Raw genomic sequence first — 17414 nt, 5'->3', positions numbered from 1 at the left:
ATACTGGAAAATATACTAAGAAAGAGAAAATGAAAATGTCTTTGATGTGCACACATGAGCTTTGAGTATACAAATTTTACTAAGAATATAATGAGATTTCTCTAAAAATATTAATCTAAGATCTCAAATTTGTGATTATGTGAACAAAATTATTTTCTCATATTTTTACTCTGAAACTTCCAACTAGCCTTGAGATAACAGGAAGAAAGATTACTCCATGCTTACTCTGAGCAGTTTCATCCATTAATCACCTGTATGCAAGATTCCAAAATATTCGTAGACAGTTCAGACCTCTCATCAAAGCTCCAATATGCAGCTGAATGCCCCTAAAATATCTGATACTGGGCACATCCAAAATTGAACTCATCAACCCACATCCTCCTTCACTCCACTATATAACTGTCTCTGAGCACATTTGATTATGATAAACAGAAATTACTCAAGGTTGATCAACTTAAAAAAAAATCTCAGGAAGCTCAGCTGTTACAGGGTGTAATAGTTATGGAATTTGGTTTTCTGCTTTAACAACAAGCTCTTCTTTTACTCTGGATAGAGGGATACTAATTGTAAAAAGTATGGAGTATTTGGGGCTTCCCAGGTGGCACTAGCGGGAGTGGTAAAGAACTCGCTTGCCAATGCAGGAGATTTAAGAGATATCAGAAAGATCCCCTGGAAGAGAGCATGGCAGCCCATTCCAGTATAGTTGCCTGGAGAACCACATGAAGAGAGGAGCCTGGTGGGCTACAGTCCATAGGGTCCAAAAGAGTCAGGCACAACTGAAGCAACTTAGCACACACACGTATGGAGTATTTATTCCTTCCTTCCAATGAAGGAAAATTCTATTTCAAAAGACTTCAGAAGGGATGTAAAAAATTAAAAGTTAGTGTGTTGTGAAGAACTGAGTCAGGCTCTTTCTCATGATTGTCAGATCCTATTTGGGGGGAGACATTTTAGAATTAAGACTTTTATGAATAAAAAGGAAAGCTATGACAAATAAGTCAATCCTAAAGGAAATCAACCCTGAATATTCATTGGAAGGACTGGTGCTAATGCTGGAGCTTAACCTCCAATACTTTGGCCACCTGATGCGAAGAGCTAACTCATGGGAAAAGACCCTGATACTGGGAAAGATTGAGGGGAGGAGGAGAAGAGGATGACAGAGGATGAAATGGTTGGATGGTATCACTGACTCAATGGACATGAGTTTGAGCAAACACTGGGAAATAGTGAAGGACAGCAAAGTCTGGCATGCTGCAGTCAGTAGGTTCACAAAGACTCATACATGACTTAGTGACTGAACAAAAACAACAATAAACAAAATTCTAAAGTCAGTAGGAACAGTGGGGAAAAGACATATTGCAGAGGCTTTGTATCCTGAAGTTCAGATGTCTGGCCACATCCTTGAATTCCATAAACTATAGTCTGGAAGGTGCTGCAACTAGTGGGTTTCTATGAAGAGCACTGTGCAAGTACCCAGGATCTCTGATTAAGTGGAAAATTTACACCATCACCATATATTGGAGATGACGTCACCTGGCATGAGCCCTATGAAATTTTGCTTGAATTTTCTTGTCTTAATATAAATTTCTATTGATTAAAGAGTCCAAGAACCCAGGTAAGTAATAACAATACAAAATACAGGACTAGGACTTGGGAATTCCTGCTGCTTTATACTACTCATAACCTCCAGATTTTGGGTTACGGACTATGTGTGTGGTCTAAATATTTAAAAATAAGAATATTTTGTCTTTAAAACTTGGAATTGAGTAGAAGGGAATGCTCTAATGTTTGCTAGAGTATCTATCTCTCTTTCTATTGTCTTCCTAACACTGAGGCTAAGTAACATTGATGTTACTAGTGTTGTTTTTTTTGTATCCTTTTTTTTTCCAAAATAGGAAAATAAAAGGTAGACCAAAAAAAACTATGTATTTCTTGCCTATCTTATGATTCACTCATTTATACTAGTAGATTATGAGTAATTTTGTGCCAATATATCTGACAACTAAGATGAAAGAAGTCAGTAATACTATAAGTCAACATATGCATCCCTAAAAAGCAATACACCATGAAATCATACAATAAAAACTGCAGATCTTATGGGGAAAATGAGATTAGGGGTGTAGCACCCAAACACTTCATCAGTGACACATTACAAAAATATAGGAACTTAATAAAATTGGTAGTACACTTTTATGCATGTTAAACTATTAAGAAATATATACATACTACAAACAATACATAGAGAAGTCATCTGAAGTTTGCTTATGAAAGTGGATGTAGCAAGAGTTGCAGCTCATGAGTCACTGGAAAGCAATTTTAAACAAAATTTGCAGTCTCACAGCCTTGAATCCTAGGTCATTATTCTTTCTTTAAATGGCCATTCAAGAGATGCAGATGACTCTTTCATTAAAATTGAAAATGTAAACCGATGTAATCCTTTTTCTTCAATTAACATGTGTTTCACTGCTATAAACTCTTTTGCAACTTTTAGATCTGTAATCATATCTTTACCTAAGGCTGAAAGCTTTGGAAATTACAACAGTGTCTTAAACCATCAAACCATCATCTCAGTAATTGTGAAATGTTTATTTATTCTTTATTTTTTCTATGTCCTTGGTGATTGTTTTAACCGTGTTAAAAGTTTCTTGCAATTTCTCCATTCTATTTTCAAGTGTTCAGGGCATCTTTACTATCATTATTCTGAATTCTCTTTCCAGTAGATTGCTTATTTCCTCTTCATTTATCTGGTATTGTGAGTTTCTATCTTGTTCTTTCATTTGTGATGTATTTCTCTGTCTTTTCTTTCCTTTTTTTTTTTTTTTTTTTAATCTTGCTCCACTTGAGGTTTCCTTTTCCTGGGCTTTAGGATTGTATTCTTCCTTCCTTTTGGTTTTTGCCCTTGGAGAAAAATGTTTGTTGAGTGGTTTGTGTTGACCTTTTGTTAGGTGTGACTTGTGCCTGTGTTCTAGTGGGAGGAGATCAAGCAGATCAAGCAGGTAGTTACAGAAGTACTGGGACATATACACACACTTCCATACACACAGTTATAACCAAAGTATTCTAAAGAAAAGAGTACTGAAAATTGACTTGATGAATAAGGGAAACCAAAGGTTATATTGACCAATTAAAAGCAGAGCTAAACTAATGCTCACTCTTGAAAACTGAGCCTGAGCAGATTGCCAACTGGAGAATACAGCAAAGAGAGCACAATGATTTGACTTACATGGTGAAGAAAGAAAGAGTGAAGGAAAAAAGGGAGGAAAGAAAAAGAAAAAAGAGAATAAGGAGAGCAAAGAGAAAATGAGGGGGTGGGAAAGAGGGTTAAAAAAGAGAAAAAAATAGAAAAGCAACGATAAATAGATGTATGTGAAAAGGATTTATATATATTCAGGAATAGCTACAGTTGGTAAAGAACTATATGAAATGCGAGTTCATATTAAAAATCACAAAAAAAGATGAAAAAGATCTTAAAAATAATGTTTTTAACAAGAAAAATAAGAGGAAAACTCCACAGCACCACAAAAGGCTAATGTGAAAGTAGAAATATGTAGGGGGAATAAACAGTGTGATTTATAAGAAGGAAAAAAAAAGGTCTCAAGATCGTAGTTCTGTGTTGTGGAGTCTGCCCCCATGGATGGTGTTGGATCAGTGTACTGCGATGTTTTCCTGGTTGGGGGAGTTTGCCTGTGTTCTGGTTGATGGAGCTGGATCTCATCTCTCTGAAGGGCAGTGCAGTGTCCAGTAGTAGGTTTCAAGGTGTCCATGGGTTCATATGTTACCAAAAGGTATGCGTGGCGGATACAACTGCTTGCCACTAAGCCAATAAGCAGGCCAGACTGTTGGAAAGGAAAGCTTGCTTTATTTCAGATGCCAGCAACTGGAGGAGAGGGTGGCAGATATCTAGCTAAAGGCTGACCCGTCCTCCCGACAAGCAGAGGGTGAGAGTTTTTATAGACAAAGTGGGGGGGGGGGGGCGGTGGTTACATGCAGAAACAGTATAGTCATCTCTAACAGTCATCTTCAGTTGGTCATCAGTGGTATCACTGGCATCATCTTGGTTATTTTAGGTACACTTAATGTTCAGTTCCAGGGTGCACTTGTTCCCATTTCTTTGAGGTCAGTTCTCATAACTGTGGCAGCTCAAGTCTTGGGTACAGTCTGGTCATCATGTAGTTAACTTTTCCACCTGGGGTTTTAGTATCTATAAGACAGGATATGGCTCAGAATCTATAGTCTTTGAGAAAGAACTAAAGGTCCTTGACTATGCTTAATGACTATGTTAATGTTATTATTATTTAGTCTCCTTAGACTGTTTTCCTTTGTTTCAGCATTTCTCACTTTTCTGATTAAGCTTATTTTTTGATTAAAGTTTTCCACAGGCAAAAGGCAAGCAGAAGATATTGGGGGTGGTGGGCAAGGGCCATACAGTCCTACTGTGTTTCAATCCTCCCCTTTTCTTTAATACTTCTCAATCTCGAGGAGGGGCAGTTACAGAAAAAGAAAGGCAACAAACTTTCATAGTACATGGACAAACATTTGAAAATTTCTAGACATATTACAAAGAGGATAATAATAAAAATATACCTTTGTACTATTTTTTGTTTTAATGATTAAAGCAGATGTACAACACATGTTTAATAGGCCATACATAGGCTGTTTTAGTTAGCCTAAAGTTTAAATTAAATCATGTATAGGGCAGAATGACTTCTGCACACCTCAATATGTGAATATTTCTTCTATCATTTTCCCCTTTTAAGTCATAACTCTTTCTGTAGAGAGCATTGATAATCAATATATTTTTTTCAACGTTGCCAGAGTGGTTCATTTGCCTGCTCTGGATCCATCCATGTCCCTCGGTGCCAGGCCTCCTTTTTATTGATATATTTGCCTAAATGTCCATGTTGGGAGAAAACTAATCAGATATCATGAACAGGTTCAGAGGTTAATAGGGAAATGCTTTATAGGCCATACATCTTCTCATTTATACCCAATTGTCACACAAACATTGTATATGTGCTTTATAGTACACTTCAAGCCAGCAATGCTATACATCATGAGCAGCTATACCTTGTGACACCTTTATTGGAAAAATTTTCCATCCTGAACATTGGAGTTAGAAGTATGATTAGAAACAAAACAATTACTTTCCATCAGAAGTCTCTGTTACCAAAATCAGATCAATATTCCAGGAGAACTTTGCTTTCTTAACAGAGAGAAAATCCAACTTCAGTCTTGCATCAGTTTACTGTTAATAAAATTCATATACCTAATTAAATTTAGTCTAATGTTAATCATGACAATGTACACAATTCTTTTTCAAAATCCCTTTTTCACAAACCTTTTGTCACTTTCTAGATCCAAACAAATTTATCCTGTATTTCTTCATCAAGAAAAAAGCAACTGTAGAACAAAACTATTATCATTTTTCCTCAACAAATGTATCTCCATTCTTTATACCTTCTCTTTGTCGACAACATATATCCTACTTGCTTTACATACCAAAATGTTTCGCTTATCATTTTTACATATCACAATTTTTAACCCTTGAAAGCATTAACAAAACAAAGAAACAAGCACTTGAAATGTTACACCAGCATTTCCTGATTGACAGACTTATGAACATATTTCATAACCTCAAAAAAACATTTTTTTCATAGCATAATTTTTCTTCAGTGGTACAACAAGTATGTTTAATAAATCCAAAACATCTTTAGTTTCCCTCTTCATCTTACAAAGGGACCAAAGTAGATAAATTTAGATTTGTTTGATTTGTAAATACTTATATTTTCTAAGGCCAATTAAATAGAGTTCCTTTACAAATTAACCTCAGTGGTATTCTCCAAAGACAAAAACACATATTGGGACAAACAAACATTCAGACAGAGATCTCATTGTTTCATCTTTTTACATTTCATGAATTAGGCATTGCAATTACACTTATCAGTTTATGTACAATAATCAGAATAGCCAAATTACACACTCAATTTTAAAAGTCTTCCCTCCTGCTTTTTTTCCCTTAGCTTGACATTTTACAATTAAACAAAGGGTGGAGCTTCAGGCTATGTGGACTGTGGTTGTATTTCAACAACATGATAAGCATTAACTTCAAGTTTTTTCCTAGGTATATTTTTGTTACCTCAGGGCCTGAAAAAAGTGTTTTATCAAGTTAGCCTTCCCTAACAGCATATGCAAAAATAATTGGTCTTTTGACTTTCAAGAATTTGATGAATTTCAAGAGTTTCATCTTGGCCAATTTTCTCTGGAGTCTAAAAAATTCTGTAAACATACATTGTCCAACAACAACAAAAAAAAAAACAACTTTCTTTTTTAGTCATAAATCCACAGCTAAATTTTTCCTAATGAATTGAACCTGAATTTCCTATTTTACATAAGGCAATAAGAGTACCAGTCATACAAATAGAGTACACATCTACACACCAAACAACGGATCTGTTATAAACCTTCTCCAAGGGTGACCAGTACAGAGTCCCAAACACTTCCCCAACACAAACGGCCCTCAGTGTTAGTCAAATGTCAGAACCAATTGGCAAAATACCCAAATGACACTCAGTGCTCACAAACAGTCCTCAAGAATGGCCAGCCATCAGGACTAATTGGCAAAAAATAACCAAATAGCAGTCAGTGCTCATAAATGATCCTCAACTTCAGACACAAGTCAGAACCAACTGGCAAAATGCCCAAATATCACCTCATGTCTCAAACAGTTCTCAATATCAGACACACATCAGGACCAACAGGCAAGAATGCCCAAATAGCACTAGTGCTCACAGTCCTCAACAATAGTCAAAACCAATTGGCAAGAATGCCCAAATGCCCAAATAGCACTCACAAATGGGAAGGTTGCCCGTGTGCACACCAGTGGACTTACCCAGTCTTGGAGCTCATCAACTCATCCCAAATGCAAGTTTCCACTCCACCAAGAAAAGCATAAGTTGGCAGCTAGTGCTGAGCAAGGGAGAAACAGGGAGGATCTTAAAAACACATAGTTTTGGCAGCTGCTAAGAAAGTCTCCCATATCCCCTAATAGGGCTAGCTAACCATGAGGTAGCTAATACACTGTCATGGCCACAACTCTCCCCTGGAAGACCCAGGAGAGCCGGGTGCCATAAAAGCAAAGGAGTTAGCAGTAGTCAGCCGTAGCTAGCAGTAGCAGCACCACATTGGGCACTAAAATCTGTTACCGAGAGGTATGGGGGCCGGGGGTCCTGCTGCTTGTTGCTCAAAAGCCAGTAAGCAGGACAACTTGGCGGAAAGGAAAATTTGCTTTATTTCAGATGCCAGCAACTGGCGGGGAGGGTGGCAGATATCTGTCCAAAGACCAACACCCCCCACCCCCCGCAACAAGCAAGGGGTGAGAGTTTTCATAGACAAAATGAGGGATGGATTACATGCAGAAACAGTGTAGTCATCTCTAACAGTCATCTTCAATTGGTCATCAGTGGTATTTCTAACATCATCTTGGTTATTTTAGGTACAGTTAATGTTCAGTTCCGGGGTGCACTTGTCCCCATTTCTTTGAGGTCAATTCTCATAACTGTGGCAGCTCAAGTCCTGGGTACAGTCTGGTCATCATGTAGTTAACTTTTCCACCTAGGGTTTTAGTATCTATAAGACAGCTCACAGGATATAGCTCAGGATATTAACTATAGCTCTGCAGAAAGAACTAAAAGTCCTTGACTATGCTTAATGACTATGTTATTATTATTTAGTCTCCTTAGACTGTTTTCCTTTGTTTCAGCATCTCTCACTTTTCTGATTAAACTTATTCTTTGATTAAAGTTTTCCACAGGCAAAAGGCAGGCAGAAGATATGGTGGGGGGAGGGCAAGGGCCATACAGTCCTGCTGTGTTTTAAGTATGTCTTTGGGCAGTCCTTCTGGCTTTGGCAGTGTTAGTCACATCTATTTCTGCAGCCACGTCAAAGTGGCCTTCTCAGCATATCTTCACTGCCACCAGTCCCCTACTTGCCCATAGAAACTTTGCTTGTGCTTCTGTTCCCAGGTTCTGCTGTGCACTGAAGGCCAAAGCTTGCTAGGTAGGGGCTTGTGTGGATCTTTTCTTGGCTCCCTGGCCCTGCCCTCTGTGTTGTGGACATTTCTATGGGCTTCCCTCAGCCCCCTGGGCTCTTTGTCCCTCAGCCCCCTGGGCCCTCCTTGTCAAGGGGCTTGGGTATTCTTCTTTTGGCTCCCCTGGCCTGCCCTCTGTGAGACGGGGCTTCTGTGGGCGCCTCTGGTTCCCCGTGCCTGCCATCTGGTTGGGGCCACAATCCGTGAGCTGTCTGTAGACTGAGAAGTGCAACTTTCTCTGTTTTCTGCCTAAGTCCCAGCTTTGCCTGGCTTTCTGAAATTCCACAGCTCCCCCTTGGGCCCACCTGTGAGGAAGCTTCCCATTTCTTCCTGTTTCATGACTCTTCCCCTCCCTCAGGACGCAAGTTCCCATCCAGAAGTGCTCAGTCTTTTCACTTTTTATGTCTCCATCCTTTCTTCTGCCTCATTCCAAGGAGCTTAGCCTGCCCCTCTGGAGGCCTGGGGTCTTCTGCTGTCACCTAGAGGTTGCTTTGTAGCAGTTGTCCGTATCTTGATGAGTTTTTGATGTATTTGTGGGGAGGCTGGTGATCTCCCCGTCTTACTCCTCTGCCATCTTCTTCCTCCTCCCATCAAACCATCATTAAAGGAGCCAAGCCACTTTCAAAGGATTTAATAATTCTCATTTAAGGCTTTTGTGCATAGATAGTGACTTCTTAGCACTTCCCAGGTGGTGCTAGTGGTAAAGAACCCACCTGCCAATGCAGGAGGCATAAGAAACCCAGGTTCGATCCCTGGGTCAGGAATATCTCCTGGAGGAGAATCCCAGAGATTCTCATGGATTCTCATGGAATGCTTGGAGAATCTTTGGACAGAGGAGCCTGGCAGATACAGTCCATAGGGTCGCAAAGAGTCAGACAAGACTGAAGCGGCTTAGCTCACACGCAGGCAGTGACTTCTCAGTGCTTGTGAGAGAGGTTATTCTTGTGTAGTTAGTCCACAGAATCATCAATCTTTTCATTTCTTTTATTATTTTAGGTCTCATGACTGATTTTGTATTTCCTGAAGTTTTTCTAGCTGTAGATGTTTATTTTCACAGTACTGTCTCAGATGGTCCAAAAATGAAGATTTCTTTATACCTACTGATCAGGAATTATTACATATTCTCTCGCTTCTTTCAAAATGCTTGGTTACTTCAAACTTTGAGTTGGTGGCCATTTTCTGCATTCACATCATGTTTCTTATAAATGAAATAGTATATGAATGCACATGAAATTTATGTAATTTTCAAATTATTTTCTAACATATCCATCATATTGGAACAAATTCACCTTTTTAAAACAAGTGTTATTGTAGAACTGTCTGTGAACAACTCAGCAAAGCAGCCACTTTGAGAAAATTTGAGAGTATATTAAATAATTGGATTTATAATTAAAAACTTTATTACAAAGAAATCTCCAGGCCTAGGTGGCTTCATTGGTGAAACCTGTTAGACATCTAAGGAAGCAAGAATGCCAATCTTAAACAAATTCTTCCATAAAATAAAGGAAACAATTCACAACTTGTTCTATGAAGCTAATAAAACACTGATAGAAAAGTCTTAAAAGAAAATTACAAACCAATAACCATCATGTACAAAGATGTAAAAATCCTAAAGAAAATATTAGCAAATGGAAACAAGCAATATATAAGAAAGATAACGTATTAGTCTGCTTAGGTTTTCACAACCAAATACTAGAGCCTCAATGGCTTAAACAGAAATACATTTTCTAACAATTCTGGAGGCTAGAAGTCTCAGGTCAAGGTCCAGAAGGGTTGGTTTCTGGACACCATTGAAGGGATAAAAAGGTGAGCCACCGTGTGGTAGAAAATATTAAAACCACATATTACTGGCAAAGTGCTTGTATACAGTCTTATGAAGAACACTTACAAATGAGTGAGAAAAATGGACAACAGAATAGAAAGAAAAATGGATTAAAAGCTTGAATAAACACTATATGAAAGCTAACATTAAAATGGCCAATTGAAATATAAAATGGTGGTCAATTTTATTAGGCATCAGAGAAATACAACTTGAATGAGATATCACTAAACACCTATCAGAATGGTTACAGTGAAAAAGACAATGCTAATTGTTGATGAAGTTGTTGAGTAACAGGAACCTTCAAACACTACTGATGAAACTGTAAACTGGTATAATCACTTTGGAAAATTTTTTTACTACATCTACCAAAGTTGACGTCTCTGGGTCCTGGTGCACACAATATTTTGTTTGAGACCTCCGAGCCTCCTCTGGTGGGTATGGGATTTGATTCTACATGTGATTTTTCCCCTCTTACCATCTTGCTGGATCTTCTCCTTTGCCCTTGGACATGGAGTATCTTTGTGTGTGTGTGTGTGTGTGTGAGAGAGATCCAACATTCTCTTGTTGATGGTTGTTCAGAAGTGAGTTGTAATTTTGGACTTCTTTCAGAAGAAAATGACCATGTGTTCTTCAACTCTGCCATCTTGTGTCTTGCACTTCAGGACTCAGAGACCCCACAGAGACTGAACCAGACCTGTGTTTGAGTCTCTTACAGAGGTATAGGTCAGCAATGGTCTATCAAAGGGGCCGGGGCTCTGGATGAAGCAGACCTGGATCACACAGACTGTGGCATAAACCCTTTTGGAGGAGATCATCATGAACCCTACCATACAGCCACTGAGCAGACGACCCACAAACTGCAGAACAATTATACCAAAGAAATTCTCGCACTGTTAAGAAAGTTCTAGAACCCACAACAGATTTCCCAACCTGGGGATCTGGCAACGGAAATGAGAACTCCTGGGGAATTTGACTTTGGAGGCCAGTGGGATTTGATTACAGAACTTACACAAGTGGGGGAAACAGACTTTTGTAAGGCACAAAGAAAACTTTGTGTGCATTAGGACCCAGGAGAAAGGAGCAGTGACCCCACAAGAGACTGACCCAGACTTGCCTATGAGTGTCCAGGAGTCTCCGGCAGAAGTGTGGGTTGGCGGTGGCCTGCTGCAGTGTCAGAGGCACTGAGTGTGGCAGCACATGCACAGGACCTTTTGAATGTGATCGCCATTATCTTCATTACCTTCACCATAGTTTGGTTTCAAGTCAAACAGGGAGGGAGCACATCCCTGCCTATCAACAGAAAATTGGATTAAAGATTTACTGAGCATGACCCTGCCCATCAGAAGAAGACCCAGTTTCCCCCACAGTCAGTCTCTCCCATCAGGAAGCCTCCATAATCCTTTTATCCTTATCCATCAGAGGGCAGGCAGAATGAAAACCACAATCACATAAAACTAATCAAACTGATCACATGGACCACAGCCTTGTCTAACTCAATGAAATTATGAGCCATGCCGTGTAGGGCCACCCAAGATGAATGGGTCATGCTGAAGATTTCTGACAAAATTTGGTCCACTGGAGAAGGGAACGGCAAACCACTTCAGTATTCTTGCCTTAAGAACTGCATGAACTGTATGAAAAGGCAAAAAGACATGACACTGAAAGATGAACTCCCCTGGTCGGTAGGTGCCCAATATGTTATTGGAAAAGAGTGGAGAAACGAATCCAGAACGAATGAAGAGATGGAGCCAAAGTGAAACAATGCCCAGCTGTGGATGTGACTGGTGATGGAAGTAAAGTCCAATGCTGTAAAGAGCAGTATTGCATAGGAACCTGGTATGTTAGGTCTATGAATCAAGGTAAATTAGAGTGGTCAAACAGGAGATGGCACAAGTGAACATCAACATTTTAGGAATCAGTGAACTAAAATGAACTGAAATGGGAGAATTTAATTCAGATGACCATTATATATACTACCTTGAGCAAGAATCCTTTAGAAGAAAGGGAGAAGCCCTCATAGTCACAAAAGTCTGAAGAGCAGTCCTTGGGTGCAGTCTTAAAAATGACAGAATGATCTCTGTTTGTTTCCTAGGCAAACCATTCAATATCACAATAATCCAACTCTATTCCCCAACCAGTAATGCTGAAGTGCTGGAGTCCAGCTCCAGCAGCCAGGGAATCAGCCTGAAGGGGTGAGCAGTGTCGGTGGACAATGATGTAGCCTCTGACTCAAGGTGCAGGGATATATGTTTATTTCAAGCTTCAGGTTTTCTTTTATGCTTTGACAAAAGCATTAGGTCAGAGGTTTGACATTTTTAGTCTCCCCCACCCAGATTTATTGTCTCCAGAAATCATTGTTGTCCTACAAACAGAGTTCCTGCTTCAGCAATTCTCTCAGAATCGGCTTTACTATCTATTATCTACTTCCTCTTATGTGTCCTATACTTAACTTGTGATTACATTGTAACTCATGCTACATTCCTCAGTTTATTTCTTATCTTTCTAAATCCTGTTTGCCCCTAGCATCTTAAGATCACTATCTCCTAAAAAGGCTTCTACCTATTCTTAATGATTCCTAAACCCTAAGCTCAGCAAACTTCTTTTGCCATAAACATTCCTCTCACAAGCAGGTCTCAGATAACAATCCTTCTCATGGCCTCAAGCTGCTCATCCTGGAATATTCTTTGTAAAGATCCTTGAACAAATGTCAATGGTTACTTTATAGATTATTTTCTGGGCACAACTGCAGAAGGCTTTGTGCTTTCTCATGCTTCTCTCAAGAACAATAAGCACCTTAACATTATTTCCAGCCAACTCAACTGAAGAAAGAAAAGAATGAGTCAGAATCACAAGACCTAACTCCTTCATCCTGGGACCGTGCCTGCAGGATGAGGAGAGGGAGTTGGGGCCATGTGTTGGGAGCCAGCGTGAGGAACTCCGCCCATGGCAAAGGTCATGAGGAAGGAAGCTTGGCATACGCAAAGGCGTGATCAAGCCTCAGGAAACCCCCTGTTCCCGAGCGTCTACCCCCAAAACCAGAGTACTTTACGGGGAGCTCTCCCCCATAACCATTTCTCTCAGAGAAGGAGTTAACTTGCAGCTCCAGTTAATAAAAATTCCTGGGCGTGATAAGAGTGTTTCAACTTACGAACTCTGGAGGTTCTCTGGCCTGCCTGATCAGGCTCGTCCGGCCGCATGTGATTGTTTACAGCCTCCCAACTGTGAGAGGCACGGGATGTTTTAAAACTTTATAAATACAGACTCTTTGAAGAAGTTAGAAGATCATTAGTATAGTATTAGTAGGTTGATTAGGAATTATATTGATGAAGGGTTTTTTCATTTGTCCTGCCAATAATTACTGCTAATTCCCTGCCCTGGGTGTGACAAGGATGTCTCAGGTCAAACCTCTCTGCTGACAGACTAGCTTGTGTGACAGCCTCTCAGCCATAAACAGCACAGAGAGTTTGGAGTATTAGCATAGGGCTTTTTTCATTGATGAGTCAATGATTGCCATCAGGCCTCCATATCCTTAGGCACCTGGGAATATATTAATCAATGTATTTGGAATATAGAAAAGGAAATATAGTAGTTTTTTGATGTTAGCAATACTAGACTTTTTGAGTTAATGAATCTTCTCTTTCGTTATAGATCACTGTACTTTGTTATAAATCACTATAAATCACTATTCTATGTACCTTTATCACTATCTTAAAACAAAATAGATCTTAAGGGGAACATTGGTGAAGGGTTTACATTTGTTGACCCAATATTTGCTGCTAAATCTCCATATTCCTGCCCTTATAATGAATATAACTAGCATATAGGAAAAATAAGTATTAACCTTTAAGATTAATCATGTTAACCCTTAGGTTAAGTAAATTCCTTTCTTGACTGTAACTCACTACACCCTCACCCTATAGGAATGCAACTTTATTTGGAGGGTGGTGCCTGATTTAAGAAAAAATCACCCCTGGAAAAACAAGTTTTCTGGTTAACTGACCAGTATCAGAAAGAGCCATAAAATGTCAGCAGACCTCATGGCTAAAAGATGATGAAACTCATAAGACCTTTGTATAATTTTATATGAAATACCTGATTGTGACAAGGGTCAGGTCTGCTGACCCCCGCGTGACTCTGTATTCATCCCTATGTATAACAAAAAGGTATATAGACAAACCTGAAAAATAAAGAAATCAGATCAGTTTCTGGAAAGACTGATTCCCCCGTGTCGTTTCTTTCTCACTCCCCGTTTTCCTGGCTGAATTCCCATCTGAAATGTGGGTACTCACCAAGCCTGCTAATTCTGCCTGGGCTTCTGAGATCGGACCGGGGAGGCCCGGTCCTCTCCTTTGGGAAAATGGAAAGACGCCTGTGGCCTACATAGGTGGTGATTGGGATTCCATGTAAACCAGTTATTCAGCCTCTTTTCTCCACTAATTCTCCTACTACCCTATCTGTTTCTAATCTCCCTCTATATCTGTAATTAAATAAGTTTTTTCCAGGATGCCGACTCCGTCCCCATCTTCGAATCACCCTGGATCCACCGGGGCTGGACCCCGGCAGCCATGCCTTCATTTTGTCAGTAATGCCTAACGCGGCTCCCAACACTGAAGAAGCTGAAGTTGAATGGTTCTACGAATACCTACAAGACCTTTTAGAACTAACACCCCAAAAATATGTCCTTTTCATTATAGGGGACTGAAATGCAAAAGTAGAAGTCAAGAGATATGTGGAGTAACAGGCAAATTTGACCTTGGAGTGCAAAATGAATCAGGGCAAAGTCTAACTGAGTTTTGCCAAGGGGATGCACTGGTCATAGCAAACATCCTCTTCCAACAGCACAAGAGAAGGCTCTATACATGGAAATCACCAGATGGTCAAGACTGAAATCAGATTGATTATATTCCTTGCAGCCAAAGATGGAGAAGGTCTATACAGTCAGCAAAAACAAGACTGGGAGCTGACTGTGGCTCAGATGATGACCTCCTTACTGCAAAATTCAGACTTACATTGAAGAAAATAGGAAAAACCATTCAGGTATGACCTGAATCAAATTCCTTACAATTATACAGTGAAAATGACAAATATATTGAAGGGGTTAGATCTGAGAGACAGTGTGCCTGAAGAATGATGGACTGAGGTTTGTGACATTGTACAGGAGGCAGGGATCAAGATCATCCCCAAGAAAAAGAAATGCAAAAAGGCAAAATAATTGTCTGAGGAGGCCTTACAAATAGCTGAGTAAAGAAGAGAAGCTAAAGGCAAAGGAGAAAAGAAAAGATGTACCCACTTGAATGCAGAGTTCCACAGAATAGTGAGGAGAGATAAGAAAGCCTTCCTCAGTGATCAATGCAAGGAAATAGGGGGAGAAGAGGGTGAGATGTATAGAAAGAGTAACATGGAAACTTACATTACCATATTGTAAAAGAGATAGCCAACGGGGAATTTGCTTTATGACTCAGGAAATTCAAACAGGGGCTCTGTATCAATCTAGAGGGAGAGAGATGAGAGGGAGGTTCAAAACGGAGGGGATATATGTCTGATTCATGTTGAGGTTTGACAGAAAACAACAAAATTCTGTAAAGCAATTATTCTTCCATTAAAAGATAAATAAAATTTTTTAAAAAGAAATAAAACAAAAGAATGGCAAAGACTAGAGATCAGTTCAAGAAAATTAGTGATACCAAAGGAACATTTCATGCAAAGATGGGCACAATAAAGGACAAAAACAGTATGGATATAACATAAGCAGAAGATATTAAGAAGAGGTAGCAAGAACACAGAAGAAGTATACAAAAAAAAAATTCTTAATGACCCAGATTATCATGATGGTGTGATCACTCACCTAGAGCCAGACATCCTGGAATGTGAAGTCAAGCGGGCCTTAGGAAGCATCACTATGAACAAAGCTAATGGAGGTGTTGGAATTCCAGCAGAGCTATTTAATATCTTAAAATATGATGCTGTTAAAGTGCTGCATTCAATGTGCCAGCAAACTTGGAAAACTCAGCAATGATCACAAGACTGGAAAAGGTCAGTTTTCATTCCCATTCCAAAGGAGGGCAATGCCAAAGTATGTTCAAACTACTGCACAATTGCACTCATCTCATATGCTAGCAAAGTAATGCTCAAAATTCTCCAAGCCAGGCTTCAACAGTATGTGGACCATGAACTTTCAGATGTTCAAGCTGGATTTAGAAAAGGCAGAGGGAGCAAAGATCAAATTACCAACATCTGTTGGATCATAGAAACCAAAAGAGTTCCAGAAAATAATCTACTTCTTCTTTATTGATTATGCCAAAGCCTTTGACTGTGTGGATCACAGCAAACTGTAGAAAATTCTTCAAGAGATGGGAATACCATACCACCTGACCTGAGAAATCTGTATTCAGGTCAAGAAGCAACAGTTAGAACGGTATATGGAACAACAGACTGGTTCCAAATTGGGAAAGGAGTCTATCAAGGCTGTGTATTTATCATTCTGCTTATTTAACTTTTATGCAGAGTACATCAAGCAAAATGCAGGGCTGGACAAAGCACAAGCTGGACTCAAGATTGCTGGAAAAAGTATCAGTAACCTCAGATATGCAGATGACACTACCCTTATGACAGAAAGCAAAGAATAACTACAGAGCTTCTTGATTAAAATGAAAGAGGGGAGCGAAAAAAAGCTGACTTAAAACTCAATATTCAAAAAACTAATATCATCACATCTTTTCCCATCACTTCATGGCACATAGATGGGGAAACAATGGAAACAGTGAAAGACTTTTTTTTGGGGGGGGGGGCACAAAATCACTACAAATGGTGACTGCAGCAATGAAATTAAAAGACACCTGATCCTTGGAAGAAAAGCTATGGCCAACCTACACAGCATATTAAAAAGCAGAGACATTACTTTGCCAACAAAGATCTGTCTAGTCAGAGCTATGGTTTTTCCAGTAGTCATGTATGGATGTGAGAGTTTGACCATAAAGAAAGCTGAGCACTGAAGAATTTATGCTATTGAACTGTGGTATTGGAGAAGACTCTTAAGAGTCCCTCGGACTGCAAGGAGATTCAACCAGTCAATTCTAAAGGAAATCAGCTCTGAATATTCATTGGAAGGACTGAGGCTCAAGCTGAAACTCCAATACTTTGGCCACCTGATGTGAAGAACTGACTCACTGGAAAAGACCCTGATGCTGGGAAAGATTGAAGGCAGGAGGAGAAGGGGACAACTGAGGATGAGATGGTTGGATGGCATCACCGACTCTATAAATATGAGTTTGAGCAAGATCCAGGAGTCAGTGATGGACAGGGAAGCCTGGCATGCTGTGGTCCATGGGGTCACAAAGAGTTGGACACGACTGAGTGACTGAAGTGAACTGAACTGATATGGACTCCCATTGAATTCACTCTGGGACTATCTGTTATTGAGCAACTGAGCAAGAGCACAGGGATATCCACTGAATAAATAATCTTCCCTTTCTTCGCACTGTCAGACTGTCTTATGACAATCGATAC

This window comes from Capricornis sumatraensis, chromosome X (genome assembly GCF_032405125.1).
Source record: "Capricornis sumatraensis isolate serow.1 chromosome X, serow.2, whole genome shotgun sequence".
Classification (NCBI taxonomy): Eukaryota; Metazoa; Chordata; class Mammalia; order Artiodactyla; family Bovidae; genus Capricornis; species Capricornis sumatraensis.
The sequence above is the reverse complement of the archived record's forward strand: the minus strand, read 5'-3'. Positions refer to the sequence as shown.